We start from the raw sequence: 18,085 nt of genomic DNA on the forward strand, positions 1-18,085 counted from the left end.
TGAAACAAAAACAGATCGTTTACGGCTCACATTGAGCCAGTAAAGCACCTAAACTACTGGGAACGCCTTCAAGTGTTGAACATATACTCACTGGAGTTGGGGAGAGAGAGATAAATGATAATATATACCTGGAAAGTACTCGAGGGCTTGGTTCCAAATCTGCACACTGCCATAACAACATACTGGAGTGAGAGATATGGAAGTGTAAAATAAACCCAGTGAGGACAATAAGGGAACACTTTATCAACATCCGGGGTCCCAGACTATTCAGCATCTTACTAGATGTGAGAAACACGGCTGGGACAAGTGTAGAAATCTTCAAGAGGAAGCTGGACAAGTATCTTCACCAGGTGCCAGATCAACCAGTCTGTGATGGATATATGGGGCAGAGGGCCTCCAGCAGCAACAGCCTGGTTGACCATGCAAGCACCAGACAAGCCTGGCCCATGGCCGGGCTCAGAGAGTACAGAAACTCTGGAAACTCTTCAAAGGTAAAGGTATATCAAAGGCATGGTGGTTAAACACAGTAAGCATCGAGAGTGCGTCCGACGATTCTTGTATTCCTACATTTGTACTCACCTATTTTGGTTGTTGAGGTCGAGTTCCTTGTGTGTGCACGCGAATGTTCGCATATGGTTGCAGGGGGACGTACGCTGACGGGTGCGTGCGCGTTGGGCGTGCAAGTTGCGTCACGGGACAGTGGACGTCAAGGCCAACCCAGCAGCAGCACGTGTCGGCGTCACGTCCATCATGGGAGTAGGCAGAGGTGGCAGCAGGCAGCCGTGACGTCACAATTATGACTCTACAAGTAAAGACTCGTAAGGTTAAAATTACAGTGATATATTACTGGGTTTGGCCCTTTTTTTTACTCCAGAACAGTCGTGGCATGGATTCAAGAAGGAACTGGAAACATTCCTTAGACATCCTGGTCCATGATGACGAGGTAGCATCATGCAGTTATTGCAGATTTGTTTGCTGCACATTCACCCAGCATTTTGCATGTCGCAGTAGAAATCACGATTCGTCAAACCAGCAACATTTTTTCCAGTCTTCAGGTGTCCAATTTTGGTGAGCCTGTGCCCACAGTAGTCTCAGTTTCCCGTTCTTAGCTGACAGGAGTGGAACCCGGAGTGGTCTGCTGCTGCTGCTGTAGCTCATCCCCTTCAAGGTTCAACGTGTGTTCAGAGAGCCTTTTCTGCATATCACTGATATAGCGCGTGGTTATTTAACTTACTGTCACCCTTCTGTCAGCTTGAACCAGTCTGGTCATTCTCCTCTGGCTTCTCTCATTAATAAGGCGTTTTCACCCACACAACTGCCGCTTACTGGATGTTTTGTGCTTTTTGGATAATTTTCTGTGAACTCTAGAGATTGTTGTGCGTGAAAGTCCCAGGAGATCAGTTTCCAAGATACTCAAACCACCCAGTCTGCATGCAGCAGTCATACCACGGTCAAAGTCACTTAGATCACATTCTCACTCTCTCTCTCTCTCTCTCTCTCTCTCTCTCTCTCTCTCTCTCTCTCTCTCTCTCTCTCTCTCTGTCTCTCTATATATATATATATATATATATATATATATATATATATATATATATATATATATATATATATATATATATATATATGTCGTGCCGAATAGGCAGAACTTGCGATCTTGGCTTAAATAGCAACGTTCATCTTGCCATATAGGACAAGTGAAAATTTGTGTATACAATAATTTCGCCAAAATCATTCTGAACCTAACGAAAAAAAATATATTTCACTGTGTTTGTTTGGTATTAAATTATTGTAAACAAATCTAAAATATATTTAGTTGGGTTAGGCTAAAATAAATTGTTCTTGTTGTAATAAGGTTAGGTAAGTTTTCTAAGATTCTTTTGGAGCGAAATTAAAATTTTTTACATTAACATTAATGAAAAAAATATATCTTTAATCATATAAGAGAAAATTTTAGAAAGGACTTAATTTTAAATGAGTTCTTGCTAATTGACCAGTTTTACATATTCGGCACGACATATATATATATATATATATATATATATATAATATATATATATATATGCAAACAATCACAGACATGCAATCTTAATAATGCAAGACAAGCCACGGGGGGTGGAAATCTTCAGCTCCAGTACTTTCACACTTCTCAGTGCGTCATCAGGAGCTGTGCGAAGCTGCAAGGCAGCATCTGAAGGAGTGAAGGGAAGTTTTTCCTCAGAGTATCAGAGTAGCGCAGTGTAGGTTGACAACAACCACAGCCTCACTCTGAATATCAGAGTGAGGCTGTGGTTGTCAACCCACAAAAGTATAACACACAAAAGGAAACACTTACAGAAGACTACCAGCATGGATACAAGAATGGCAAATTTGTCTTACATTTTTTTTATACAGATCAGTTTTAGAGGCAGAGAGCTTTTATCCTGCCGCATCTCATTTCAAAGCTCAGCCTGTCTTAGGTATACAGTATACGATCCCCTGGAATGCCACCCACAACAGTCGACTAACGCCCAGGGACAGCAGGTGTAAGGAAACACACCCGTGGACCACTACTGAGAGGAGACTCGCATACTGACGATGAACAGGAAATGAGTGAAATCCTAAAAGAACAGTATGAGTCAGTGTTCAGCAACCCACTAAATGACAGCAAGGTAGAAAATGCAGAAACATTTTTCACTCCAGAAGAAGGTCGCACAGACCAACTAACGAACATTAGTAGAAATCCCATAGATTTCGAAAAAGAGATGGAAAATATGGCCACTCAGCACCTGGACCAGATTCATGTAATGCTCTAATTATAAAGAAGTGTAAAGTACCACTAGCACAAGCACTCAGTATTCTAGCCGAGTATGCTCAGTATGCTAGCCGAGTCCTTACGAAGGCTGAACGTAATTATACAGTAACGGAGCAAGAAGCTTTAGCAATAGTATGGTCTTTAAAGCACTTCCGAGATATTATTTACCAGTACCCTGTTCATGTCTTGACATGGAGACTTAGATCTAGGTGAAATACCGGAGGCCTTGAAGAGTGCAGACAAAGCTCCTTTGCACAAGAGAGGTAGTAGAGCACTAACAAAAAATTACAGACCAGTAGCCCTAACTTCTCACATAAAAATTTTCGAAAGAGTGATGAGACGGCAGATTACGAATTTCATGGACCAGCACAACCAGCATAACCCGAACCAGCATGGTTTTAGAGCAGGACGATCATGCCTGTCACAGCTGCTGAACCATTATGACATTGGAAGACGGCCAAAACGCAGATGTGATTTACACAGATTTTGCAAGGAGTTTGACAAATGCGATCATGGAGTGATAGCGCACAAAATGAAGGCCATGGGCATTACGGGGAAGGTAGGCAGATGAATTTTCGGTTTCCTAACACACAGAACACAAAAAGTAGTAGTGAACAGGGCAAGATCCAGCATCATCGAGGTCAAAAGTTCAGTGCCCCAAGGCACTGTCCTGGCACCTCTGCTGTTTGTCATCCTCATAGCATAGATAAAAACACCCGGCACACTCATTTGCAGATGACGCTAAATTAAGCATGAGAGTCACTACGGTAGAGGACACTGAAACAGTACAGGAAGACATAAGCAAGGTTTTCCAGTGGGCAGTGAAGAACAACATGACGTTCAATGGTGATAAGTTCCAGCTGCTTAGGTTTGGAAAGAATGAAGAACTCAAAAGGAACACTATATACAAAACTCAAGAAGGTCACCAAATAGAACGAAAGGAACACGTAAAAGACCTGGGAATAATTATATCCGTTGACCTTTCTTTTAAGGAACATAAGACAAAGATCGCAACAGCCAGGAAGATGACGGGGTGGGTACTGAGATTTTTCAAAACAATGGAAATAATGCCCATGGTGACACTCTTCAAATCGCTAGTGCTCCCTCATTTAGAATATTGCTCAGTGCTGACGGCCCCGTTCAAAGCAGGAGAAATATATGTGCTGGAGCGAATACAGTGATCGTTTACGGCTCACATTGAGCCAATAAAACACTTTATTAAATTGTAGATGAATGGATCAAAGAACCGACACGTTGTTAAATTAGACACATGTGCAACTCTTGGGTATCTTTATTGAGGAAACATTTCTCCACACAGTGGCTTCATCAGTCCATACAAAGGATAAACTTGAAGAACAGGAGGAGAATGAGGTAATCAGTCCCTCAACATTGAGTCGATGTGGTCAGTCATGTACATGTACTCATTGGAGCGGAGGAGAGAGAGAGATACATGATAATATATACCTGGAAAGTACTCGAGGGCTTGGTCCCAAATCTGTACACAGGCATAACAGCATATTGGAGTGAGAGATATGGGAGGTAGTGTAAAATAAATCCACTGAGGAGCAGGGGTGCGGTGGGGACAGTAAGGGAACACTGTATCAACATTCGGGGTCCTAGACTATTCAACACTTTACCAGAAGATATCAGAAACACGGCTGGAATAAGTGTAGAAGGGAAATCGAACAAGTATCTTCACCATGGCTGGTCTCAGAGAGTAGATAAACTCGAAACTCTTCTTCAAAGGTGCCAGATCAACCAGGCTGTGATGGATATGTGGGTCAGCGGGCTTCCAGCAGCAACAGCCTGGTTGACCAAGCAAACACCAGACGAGCCTGGCCCATGGCCGGGCTCCGAGAGTAGTGAAATTCTCGAAGCTCTTCAAAGGTATAAAGGTATATACCCGTGCCGGGGTATATACCCGTGCCGGGGATTGAACCACTGACACAGTATATGTGCTGAGTGCGCTGCCAACCGAACCACGGGACGCCCCTTTTTTAAAGATCAGCGATAAGATTGACGGTAATAAAGTAGGAAAAAACAAGGATGGACACTGTATTTCTTTTTCTAGATCGTAGGAAAAGTGTATGACGGTTCCGCGCCGAAGGCTGATTCATTAACTGGCAGGAATAACAAGGGAAGTGCTCAAGTGGATACAGGTATTCCTGTATCCACGTGAGTAGTGATGGTGAAGAAGTATCAGAGTGGGCAAGGGTGATCATTGGAGTTCCCTAATGATCAGTAATTATATCCATGATATACACATATGAGCTCTCTCTCTCTAATATATATATATATATATATATATATATATATATATATATATATATATATATATATATATATATATATATATATATATATATATATGTATTTATGTGTGTGTCTGTGTGTGTGTCTGTGTCTGTGTGTGTGTGTCTGTGTGTGTGTGTCTGTGTGTGTGTGTGTGTGTGTGTGTGTGTGTGTGTGTGTGTGTCTGTGTGTGTCTTGCCATATAGGTAAAACTTGCTATTTTGGCTTAAATAGTAAAGCTCTTCTTGCCGAATAAGGCAAGGGAAAATTTGTGTTTGCAATAATTTCGCAAAAATCATTCTGAAGATAACGAAAATATATTTCATTGTGTTTTTTTTTAAATTATTGTAAAGTTATCTAAAATATATTAAGCTTGGTTAGGCTAAATTAAATTGTGCTTGTTATAATGAGGTTAGGTAAGTTTTCTAAGATTCTTTTGGCACAAAATTATTATTTTTTACATTAACATAAATGAGAAAATATATCTTGAAACGTATAAGAGAAATTTTTAGAAAGGACTTAATTTTTAACGAGTTCCTGAGATATATATATATATATATATATATATATATATATATATATATATATATATATATATATATATATATATATTGTGTGTGTGTGTTTGTGTTTGTGTATAGTCAGGTAAGCTGCTGCCGGAAACTGAATTCAGTCTGAAAGGAGTGATGCTACAGGCAGAGAGAAAGACCTGGACACGTGCATCATATAGAGTGTATGACAGGAAGAGCATACTATCCATACAGCTTTAGCATCATTTGCGAAGCCAGCTAACCCAGGATCTTTCAGGAACCTTCATAATGAACCATTTATAGGCTAGGCCATGGTCGGACTCCGGGAGTAGAAAAACTGTGGGAACTCATCTAAGGTAGTAACGTGAGGGCTGTCTTGCTGTCCGTCGCACCAGTACCACTGTTACGTAAAATTGTTTAGAAAACCGACAAGTTGAGGAATGGAACATTTGTGAAACATTCGGGAATGTTTATTGAGGAAACGTTTCACCAATCAGTGGTTTCTTCAGTCCAGTATAGAGAAGAAACCATACCCCGGCCGGGATTGAACCTATAAGAACAGGAGGAGTGAGGTAAGAGGACCCAAGTGGAAAGAAGTCACGTTGTCTGACTTGTAAGAGTTATCTGAGGTTCTCTACACATATGCTGCTATGTATGATAATCTATGTAACTATTTGTGTATTCCTGAATAAACTTACTAATCAGTCCCTCAGGTTGAGGGGAGAGACTGATTATCTCAAGCTCCTCTTCTTCCATCGCTCTTCTTTGTATTGGACTGAAGAAACCACTGGCTGGTGAAACGTTTCCTCAATAAAGATTCCCAAATGTTGCACAAATGTCTCATTCTTCAGCCAGTAGCATTAAGTTCGTTAAGTAACTCGAGCAGATCCAAAGGCTCGCGATGGGACTAACAACGGATCTGAGGAGAGATTTAAGCTCAAGTTAACAGCGCTGGAAAAGGACCATGAGACTCGAAAATAATCAGAAATTAAATAGAGTATCACTGAACATTTTTATTAGATGACATTTCACCCTAACCAGTGTTCTGTCAGGTCTGAAAAGGGTTAGTTCTGCTACGAGTATTTTATTGGTTATTTGCTTTTCACTAAAAGTTGTTTTAGATAGGAAAAGCCAGCCAAAGAATATTGATGACAGGTGACTCAGTAAGATGTTAGAAAATGCTTATTCAGCCGTAGGATAGCAAGTAGATTAGACTAGTTCATGAGTTGGTGTGAGTTGGACCTATATAGCATGTGCCAGTAGGTCTCCTGCAGTACTCCTTTCTTACGTTATGTTTAGCTGTTAACCCTTTCAAGGGCTCTTCTACCCCCGCAGCCCGGCCTAAGGTCAGGCTTGCCTGTTGACTGCCTGGTCAACAAGGCTCTACAAGCAGTCTGCAGACCCATTTAGCCATCACAATCCATTTCTTGAAGTTTCACTCTGTCATCCTTGTTGATATCTGCTGGTAATGTGTTGAATAATGTTCCCTAATTGTGCCCATGGACTTCTGCTCTTCACGGGTTATTCCGCACTTTCTTCCATAATTTTCATTTCATTAAGTTGTTATAGCATTGTGTTAGGGACCAGACCCTCAAGTGTATATTTTCAGGACACACACACACTGTCTCTTTCAAAGAAAACAGTCACAGTGTTTCCAGGCATTCTCAGTAGTTTCGATGTTTTATGGTTCCAGGCGAGCAATTTATAACCTCTACATTTTCCGTCTGTGTTATCTTTCCTGCCTTGAAAGGCTCTGTGAGCACAGAACATTATTCAGATTGTGAGAGCACAATTTATTTGAAAAATATTATCATTGGCATTGCTTCTTCTGTTTTGAAAGTGATCACAATCCACGCTGTCATTTTCCCGGCCTTTGCTGTATTTATCTTAGTGTTTACCAAATGACAGATTCTTTGTCGTTATTCCTGGATGCAAACGCCATTTGTTTATCTTGCTTGCTCTCTCTCTCTCTCTCTCTCTCTCTCTCTCTCTCTCTCTCTCACTCTCTCACTCTCTCTCTCTCTCTCTCTCTCTCTCTCTCTCTCTCTCTCTCTCTCTATATATATATATATATATATATATATATATATATATTACTGAACTCTGGCCGAAGGAGACTCGAATCTACGAACCTTGGAACAAGGTACGCAGTGCTTTACCATTCTCACCACACTAGGTTCGAGTCTCCTTCGGCCAGAGATCAGTGTTTGTGTATATTTCGCCTGCTCTTGCGAATTCCTTGTATATATATATATATATATATATATATATATATATATATATATATATATATATATATATATATATATATATATATATATATGTCGTACCTAATAAGTAAAACTTGTGATTTTGAATTTAAACCCTTTATCGGGCAGGCTCGAATAAGACAAGCGAAAATTTGTGTATGCAGTAATTTCGCAAAAATAATTCTGAACCTAACGAAAAAAAAATTAAGTTTCATTGTTTGTTTATTATTAAATTATTGTAAATTTATCTAAAATATATTTAGTTGGATTAGGCTAAATTAAATTGCGCTTGTTATAATAACGTTAGGTAAGTTTTCTAAGGTTCTTTTAGTACAAAATTATTAATTTTTACATTAACATAAATGAAAAAAAATATCTTTAAAGTATAAGAGAAAATTTAAGAAAATACTTAATTTTAAACGAGTTCTTGCTAATTGGCCAATTTTACCTATTCGATACGACATATATAATATGGTATCAAAGACTAAGTGTTGGTAAAACTACCGACAAGTGTAACCACCCAGCAATGGTAAACATTTGCTCTACTTAGCTTCCAATCACATAGGCACAAGGTTCACCCACCGTAACACAAATAAGCTGGTTCACACAGGCTAGCAACAGTAAGCTAGCTCTTGCACTCCTCGTTCCTCTATTCAACTGGGATTACTGTCTCAGGAAGAAGACACGCTGGGGATTACCCAAGCATTATACGCTCCCATCCCCTCCACTCTTCCTCTTTTAGAGGATATATAGTGGTAGGAAACCTGCTTGAGAGAGAGAGAGAGAGAGAGAGGAGGGGTTAGAGGAAGTAAGGAGTAAACAGTGAGTGAATAAAAAGTGGAGAGGTGATTAGTCAGAGCTGAGTGTGACACCACTCTCACCCTTGAACACCCACAGTGCCGTTACCGATGGAGAGTCAACACATAACATACAATATTGTTCTATTTATAAAGAAGTGCAAAGTGCCGTTAGCACGAAATACCGGAGGCCTTGAAGAGCGCAGACATAGTTCCCTTGCATAAGGGAGGTAGTAGAGCACTAGCTAAAAATTACGGACTAGTAGCCCTAACTTCTCAAATCATAAAAATTTTCGAAAGAGTGATGAGACGGCAGATTACAAATTTCATGGACCAGCACAACCAACATAACCCGAACAAGCATGGTTTTAGAGCAGGACGATCATGCCTGTCACAGCTGCTGAACCATTATGGCATTGGAAGACGGCCAAAACGCAGATGTGATTCACACAGATTTTGAAAAGGAGTTTGACAAATGCGATCATGGAGTGATAGCGCACAAAATGAAGGCCATGGGCATTACGGGGAAGGTAGGCAGATGGATTTTCGAGTTCCTAACACACAGAACACAAAAAGTAGTAGTGAACAGGGCAAGATCCAGCATCATCGAGGTCAAAAGTTCAGTGCCCCTAGGCACTGTCCTGGCACCTCTGCTGTTTGTCATCCTCATAGCATAGATAAAAACACCCGGCACACTTTTGTATCATCATTTGCAGATGACACTAAAATAAGCATGAAAGTCACTACGGTAGAGGACACTGAAACAGTACAGGAAGACATAAACAGGGTTTTCCAGTGGGTAGTGAAGAACAACATGACGTTCAATGGTGATAAGTTCCAGCTGCTTAGGTATGGAAAGAATGAAGAACTCAAAAGGAACACTATATACAAAACTCAAGAAAGTCACCAAATAGAACGAAAGGAACACATAAAAGACCTGAGAATAATTATATCAGTTGCCCTTTCTTTTAAAGGCCATAACAAGACAGAGATCACGACAGCCAGGAAGATGACTGGGTGGGTACTGAGAACAATAAAACACTTAATTAAATTACAGAGAGCGCCTTCAAATCTTGAACATGTATTCATTGGAGCGGAGGATATAATATATACCTGGAAAGTACTCGAGGGCCTGGTCCCAAATTTGCACACAGGCATAACAACATACTGGAGTGAGAGATATGGGAGGAAGTGTAAAATAAACCCAGTGAGGAGCAGGGGTGCGGTGGGGACAATAAGGGAACACTGTATCAACATCCGGGGTCCCAAACTATTCAACATCTTAATAGAAGATATCAGAAACACGGCTGGAACAAGTGTAGAAGCCTTCAAGAGGAAACTAGGCAAGTATCTTCACCAGGTGCCAGATCAACCAGGCTGTGAGGGATATGTGGGTCAGCGGGCCTCCAGCAGCAACAGCCTGGTTGACCAAGCAAGCACCAAACGAGCCTGGCTTATGGCCGGGCTCCGAGAGTAGTGAAACTCTCGAACTCTTCAAAGGTATAAAGGTATATCAGTAACATGGGAAAGAACAAAAAACATAAACTTTGGAAAAAATAACATTAAGTTTGGAAAGAGAGATATTACAGTACACTTGGGTTATAATGGCACTTCACAAGTCATAGATCTTTCTTTCCATGTTTGTTCTTCACGTTGTTTTTGTATGCAGCGTAAAGTAAGTTAGAGCGGTGATCGAATGACTGAATGCTGGAGTTCAAATCCAAAAATGTGGAAAGCCATGCAGTTTAAAAAAAAAACTAGAGACGGAGTACAGACTTTCAGGCTAGAAAACCTCAAACATCGACAAAAGAAAATGATCTTGAGTAAATATATTACACTGAAGATGTCACTGTAACTCCAACATAAAATATCTTGGCAACGAAATTAAGTAAAGAACAGGAAATGGAAAAAAATATAAAAGAAAACAGAATGTAAGAAAAGAAAATGGAATGGAGGTTCAGTTGTCATCACCAGTAAGGAAGAAGCAGCAGCAGTCTCAGAATATATATATATATATATATATATATATATATATATATATATATATATATATATATATATATATATATATATATATATATATATATATATTTAGAGGTACCACCTCTAGAACTGTCGTAGGGACACTCATCCTCAGAGAAAAGTATAAACTTGCTTCAGGGAAAACTCAAGATTCTCCCTGAAGCTGTTTGAGAATTTTCTCCTACCACCCCCTATATTTAATGTATATTTTATTTAAAGACAAAATACATTGACAAAACATTCACAAAAATACACTAGAAAGTAGAACAACGTAGGTAACTCAGAGCTACATCTCGAATACTTCGTCCAGCTCCCTGGCGGGGGGCCGCGTGCCCACCACGGACATACATATTATGTCGTGCCAAATAGGTAAAATTTGTGATTTTTGGCTTAAATAACAACGCTCTTCTTGCTGAATAAGGCAAGCGAAAATTTGTGTATTCAATAATTTCGTAGAAATTATTCTGAACCTAACGAAAAAAATTATTTCATTGTGTTGTTTATTATTAAATTATTGTAAACTTATCTAAAATATATTTAGTTGGATTAGGCTAAATTAAATTGAGCTTGTTATAATAATGTTAGGTAAGTTTTCTAAGGTTCTTTTGGTACGATATTATTATTTTTTACATTAACATAAATGAAAAAAAAGTATACCTTTAAACGTATGAGAAAATATTAGAAAGGACTTAATTTTAAATGAGTTCATCCTAATTGACCAGTTTTACTTATGCGGCACCACACACACACACACACACACACACACACACACACACACACACACACACACACACACACACTCACACACACACACACACACACACACACACACACACACACACACACACACACACACACACACACACACACACACACACACACACACACACACACTCACACACACACACACACACACTCACACACACACACACACACACACACACTCACACACACACACACACACACACACACACACACACTCACACACACACACACACACACACACACACACACACACACACACACACACACTCACACACACACACACACACACTCACACACACACACACACACACACACACACACACACACACACACACACACACACACACACACACACACACACACACACACACACACACTCACACACACACACACACACACTCACACACTCACACACACACACACACACACACACACACACACACACACACACACACACACACACACACACACACACACACACACACACACACACACTCACACACACACACACACACACTCACACACTCACACACACACACACACACACACACACACTCACACACACACACACACACACACACACACACGAGATAGGAAGTATTTCTTCAGTCATAGAGTTGTAAGGCAGTGGAATAGCCTAGAAAATGACGTAGTGGAGGCAGGAACCATACACAGTTTTAAGACGAGGTTTGATAAAGCTCATGGAGCGGGGAGAGAGAGGGTCTAGTAGCAACCGGTGAAGAGGCGGGGCCAGGAGCTAGGACTCGACCCCTGCAACCACAAATAGGTGAGTACAAATAGGTGAGTACACACATACAACACACACACACACACACACATTTATATATGTGTGTGTGTGTGTGTGTGTGTGTGTGTGTGTGTGTGTGTGTGTGTGTGTGTGTGTGTGTGTGTGACAAGCAAAACGCAATATAAAAGATGAAGTGGAAAAATAATTTAAAATATAAGATTGTGGCAAAATGTTTGTGATATAATGGAGAAAATGGAAGAGAAATTGTTTTACAAAAACTGTTGTCAAGTGTCCAGAAGTAATTTGTCTTGAAAGACACTCGAGTTACTGTCATATTTAACAAACATTTGTCTTCTGTTGTTTTCTTCTCCGTTTTGTCTCCCTGGGGGGTCACCGCCCCCTCCATCTTCCACTATTCTATCCCATCCACATCTTACCCTTCACCCTACTCTAGCTGCCCCTTCAAGACAGGCGAAATTGCTGGCCTGGAGAGTGTACAAAGAACTTTCATGGCACACATATGAACGATAAAGCATCTAAATTACTGGGAACGGTTGAAGTCCCTTGATTTGTACTCCCTGGAACGCAGGCGAGAAAGATATATGATAATATACATAAAAAAAGGCACAATACCGTGACTGGAACGATAAACAGATAACCCGCACATAGAAGAGAGGAGCTTATGACGACTTTGTAAATGGTCCAGGTCGGATCGAAACGTCGTCGTAAGCTCCTCTCTTCTGTGCGGGTTATTTGTGTATGATAATATACATTTGGAAAATCCTAGAGGGATTGGTACCAAACTTGCACACGAAAATCACTCCCTATGAAAGCAAAATACTCCGCAGGAGATGCAACATTTCCTCAGTGAAAAGCAGGGACGCCACGATTACACTGAGAGATAACACAGTAAGTGTCAGGGGCCCAAGACTGTTCAACTGCCTCCCAGCATACATAAGGGGGATTACCAATAGACTCCCGACTGTCTTCAAGAAGGCGCTGGACAGGCACCTAAGTCAGTACCTGACCAGCCGGGCTGTGGTTTGTACGTCAGTTTGCTTGCGGCCAACAGTAACAGCCTGGTTGATTAGACCCTGATCCACCACGAGGCATGGTCTCAGACTGATCCACGGGGCGTTGACCCCCGAAACCCTCTCCAGATATATTCACCGCACCTCTTATGTTCAGATATATTCATCCCACCCCTTCTCAACTCCTCTCGCAGACCTACATCTCACCCCTATTTCCCAGCCTCAACTTTAAACGGTGTTGAAAATGTATGTGATATATATATATATATATATATATATATATATATATATATATATATATATATATATATATATATATATATATATATATATATATATATATACTTTGCCCACTGTTCGTATATATTTTCGGTAACATTTATGAAGGGATTTAGGGAAACCGGCAGGTCGGACTTGAGTCCTGGAGATGGGAAGTACAGTGTGTGCGCTCTGAAGGAGGGATGTTAATGTTGCAGTTTTATAACTGTAGTGTAAGCATGCCTCTGGCAAGACAGTGATGACTGGTTAGGAACTGACTTTAGGATTCTCTGCAGTTTCCTCTCGAGGACAGCTAGGGGTCTATTGGTAACCCTCCTTATGTGTGATGGGAGGCTGTTGAATAATCTTGGGCCCCTTGCATTTATTGTGTTGTCTCTCTGTGTAGTTATGACATTTCTGATTTTCATTTGGGATATATTGCACTGTCTGCCGAGTCTTTTGCTTTCATAAGGAGTGATTTGCTGGCAGATTTGGGACCAGTAGTATTTTCCAGGTGTAAATTATGACGTATCTTTCTCGCTTGCGTTCCCATGAGTACAGATCAAGGAACTTCAAACGTCCCCAGTAATTAGAGTTCTTGACTGAAATTACGCGTGCAGCGAAGGTTCTCTGTACATTCTCCAGAGCTGCAATATCTACTGTCTTAAATGTGGTTGTTACCTTACAACACTACTTCATCATATTATTTTTCATCAGAATGAAAAATAAATAAAAATTTTAATTTCAGAGTCGTAATATTTTATTGTTATCATAGTTAACTGTTATTATACTTATTAAAGTTATCACTTGTATCTTCAACGATCTGTTTCCATTATTTTGTACTTAAATTTTTTCTTGATTTTCAGGCACTAATTTGTTGGCTAGTTCATTTTTTTGTCTGTTCTAGTATTACTACTTTACTGACTTATATACCTTTACCTTTGATGAGTTTCGAGAGTTTTTCTACTCCCGGAGCCCAGCCAGGGGCCAGGCTCGTCTGGTGCTTGCCTGGTTAACCAGGCTGTTGCTGTTGGTGGTGGCCAGATGCCCCACATATACATCACAGCTTGGTTGATCTGGCTCATTGTGATATATAACTGAGGTTACATTAAATTATTATAGCTAAGTACCACAAAATATTGCAAGTAAAGTTAGTATATAAGAACATAAGAAAGGAGGAACACTGCAGGAGGCCTGCTGGCCCATACTAGGCCATCATAGACATTAAAGATAAATTAGATGAATAATAAAATGAAAGATTGTACCCAGACCCAACAAGTGAAGTGTAATTTGTCAAAAAAACCTATAAGCAGTATATAAAAACTATATATATATATATATATATCTATATATATATATATATATATATATATATATATATATATATATTTTCAACAAGTCGGCCGTCTCCCACCGAGGCAGGGTGACCCAAAAAAGAAAGAAAATCCCCAAAAAGAAAATACTTTCATCATCATTCAACACTTTCACCACACTCACACATTATCACTGTTTTTGCAGAGGTGCTCAGAATACAACAGTTTAGAAGCATACACATATAAAGATACACAACATATCCCTCCAAACTGCCAATATCCCAAACCCCTCCTTTAAAGTGCAGGCATTGTACTTCCCATTTCCAGGACTCAAGTCCGACTATATGAAAATAACCGGTTTCCCTGAATCCCTTCACTAAATATTACCCTGCTCACACTCCAACAGATCGTCAGGTCCCAAGTACCATTCGTCTCCATTCACTCCTATCTAACACGCTCACGCACGCTTGCTGGAAGTCCAAGCCCCTTGCCCACAAAACCTCCTTTACCCCCTCTCTCCAACCCTTTCGAGGACGACCCCTACCCCGCCTTCCTTCCCCTATAGATTTATATGCTTTCCATGTCATTCTACTTTGATCCATTCTCTCTAAATGACCAAACCACCTCAACAACCCCTCTTCTGCCCTCTGACTAATACTTTTATTAACTCCACACCTTCTCCTAATTTCCACACTCCGAATTTTCTGCATAATATTTGCACCACACATTGCCCTTAAACAGGACATCTCCACTGCCTCCAACCGTCTCCTCGCTGCTGCATTTACCACCCAAGCTTCACACCCATATAAGAGTGTTGGTACTACTATACTTTCATACATTCCCTTCTTTGCCTCCATAGATAACGTTTTTTGACTCCACATATACCTCAACGCACCACTCACCTTTTTTCCCTCATCAATTCTATGATTAACCTCATCCTTCATAAATCCATCCGCCGACACGTCAACTCCCAAGTATCTGAAAACATTCACTTCTTCCATACTCCTCCTCCCCAATTTGATATCCAATTTTTCTTTATCTAAATCATTTGACACCCTCATCACCTTACTCTTTTCTATGTTCACTTTCAACTTTCTACCTTTACACACATTCCCAAACTCATCCACTAACCTTAGCAATTTTTCTTTAGAATCTCCCATAAGCACAGTATCATCAGCAAAAAGTAACTGTGTCAATTCCCATTTTGAATTTGATTTCCCAAAATTTAATCCCACCCCTCTCCCGAACACCCTAGCATTTACTTCCTTTACAACCCCATCTATAAATATATTAAACAACCATGGTGACATTACACATCCCTGTCTAAGACCTACTTTTACCGGGAAGTAGTCTCCCTCTCTTCTACACACCCTAACCTGAGCCTCACTATCCTCATAAAAACTCTTTACAGCATTTAATAACTTACCACCTATTCCATATACTTGCAACATCTGCCACATTGCTCCTCTATCCACTCTATCATATGCCTTTTCTAAATCCATAAATGCAATAAAAACTTCCCTACCTTTATCTAAATACTGTTCACATATATGCTTCAATGTAAACACTTGATCTACACATCCCCTACCCACTCTATATATATATATATATATATATATATATATATATATATATATATATATATATATATATATATATATTCATATTCTGACCACGAACGAGTGGTATTGATCAGTAACAACACTGCACTAGCCAAGGACTCGAACCCATGCTGTTTTGGCCGAAAACGCATGACGCCCTAATCCACTGGACCATAAGATCGTTAAGAGTAGCGCATCCAGCGGAACTGGATGTGGTACTCCCTACTCAAGGACACACGATGTGTTTTCGCCCACCATGAGGCAGGCTAAAGCAGCATGGGTTCGAGTCCTTGGCTAGTGCAGTGCTGTTATTGATATAAGAACATAAGAACGAAGGAACACTGCAGAAGGCCTACTGACCCATGCGAGGCAGGTCCAAGTCTCCTACCGGCTTAAGCCAATGCACCCAACCTAGTCAGGTCAGGTCACATTGACTTAAGGGAGGAACACGGCAACCGACCTGGTAGCACAAGCTAATCAGGTCCAACTCACACCCAACCACACGCACTCATGTATATATCCAACCTATTTTTAAAGCTACACAACGTTCTGGCCTCTATCACTGTACTCGGGAGTTTGTAAAAAAGTTGGTAGAATTACCGACAATATGTAAAGTAAAAGGACACAAGTGCAATGGCTTGATAAAGCTCCTGGAGAGCGAAACGTTGCCACAATAAATGTCACATTAGTTGCACTTGTGTTCTTTTACTTTACATACTCGGGAGTTTGTTCCACTCATCCACAACTCTATTACCAAACCAGTACTTTCCTACATCCTTCCTGAATCTGAATTTTTCTAACTTAACACCATTGCTGCGAGTCCTGTCTAGGCTAGATATTTTCAGCACGTTATTTACATCCCCTTTATTTATTCCTGTCTTCCATTTATACACCTCAATCATATCCCCCCTAATTCTACGTCTTTCTAGAGAGTGCAGATTCAGGGCCCATAGTCTATCCTCATAGGGAAGGTTTCTGATACATGGGATCAACTTTGTCATCCTCCTTTGTACATTTTCCAGAGAATTTATATCCATTCTGTAATACGGTGACCAAAACTGTGCAGCATAATCTAAATGAGGCCTAACCAAGGATGTATAGAGTTGAAGAACAACCTGAGGACTCCTATTATTTATGCTTCTTGATATGAAGCCAAGGATTCTATTAGCTTTATTGCGAACACTTATGCACTGTTGTCTTGGTTTCAGATTACTGCTAACCAGAACTCCTAAATCTTTTTCGCAATCCGTAATATTAAGATCTACATTATTTAGTTTATTGTAAACTTATCAAAAAAATATATTTAGTTGGATTAGGCTAAATTAAATTGCGCTTGTTATAATAAGGTTAGGTAAGTTTTCTAAGGTTCAGTTGATACAAAATTATTAATTTGTACATCAATGCATATTACAAAAAGTATATCAGATGTGTAAGAGAAAATTTTAGAATGGACTTAATTTTAAATGAGTTCTTACTAAATGACCAATTTTTACCTATTCATCACGTCATATATATAATATCATAGGTCACCTTAAATTTATTTAATATTACTTAAAATGCATGATATATAATTTTTTCCCAGTACTCAGATTGTTTCGGATGATTATTGACAAAAAAAAAAAATCTGCTAATTCGGTAAAGGTCACTCTTGCCGAATAGGCCAAACTCGGCGATTCGGCTTAATTGGC

The 18,085-nt window shown here is 39.9% G+C and overlaps 1 protein-coding gene across 21 annotated transcripts in view; it reads left to right on the forward strand.

Moving 5' to 3' along the window:
- LOC128697010 (uncharacterized) overlaps positions 1 to 18,085 on the forward strand; it is a 1,143,041-nt gene that overhangs the window by 880,219 nt on the left and 244,737 nt on the right. The gene's annotated exons all lie outside the window — the stretch shown is intronic.

Source organism: Cherax quadricarinatus, chromosome 31 (assembly GCF_038502225.1).
Source record: "Cherax quadricarinatus isolate ZL_2023a chromosome 31, ASM3850222v1, whole genome shotgun sequence".
Classification (NCBI taxonomy): domain Eukaryota; kingdom Metazoa; phylum Arthropoda; class Malacostraca; order Decapoda; family Parastacidae; genus Cherax; species Cherax quadricarinatus.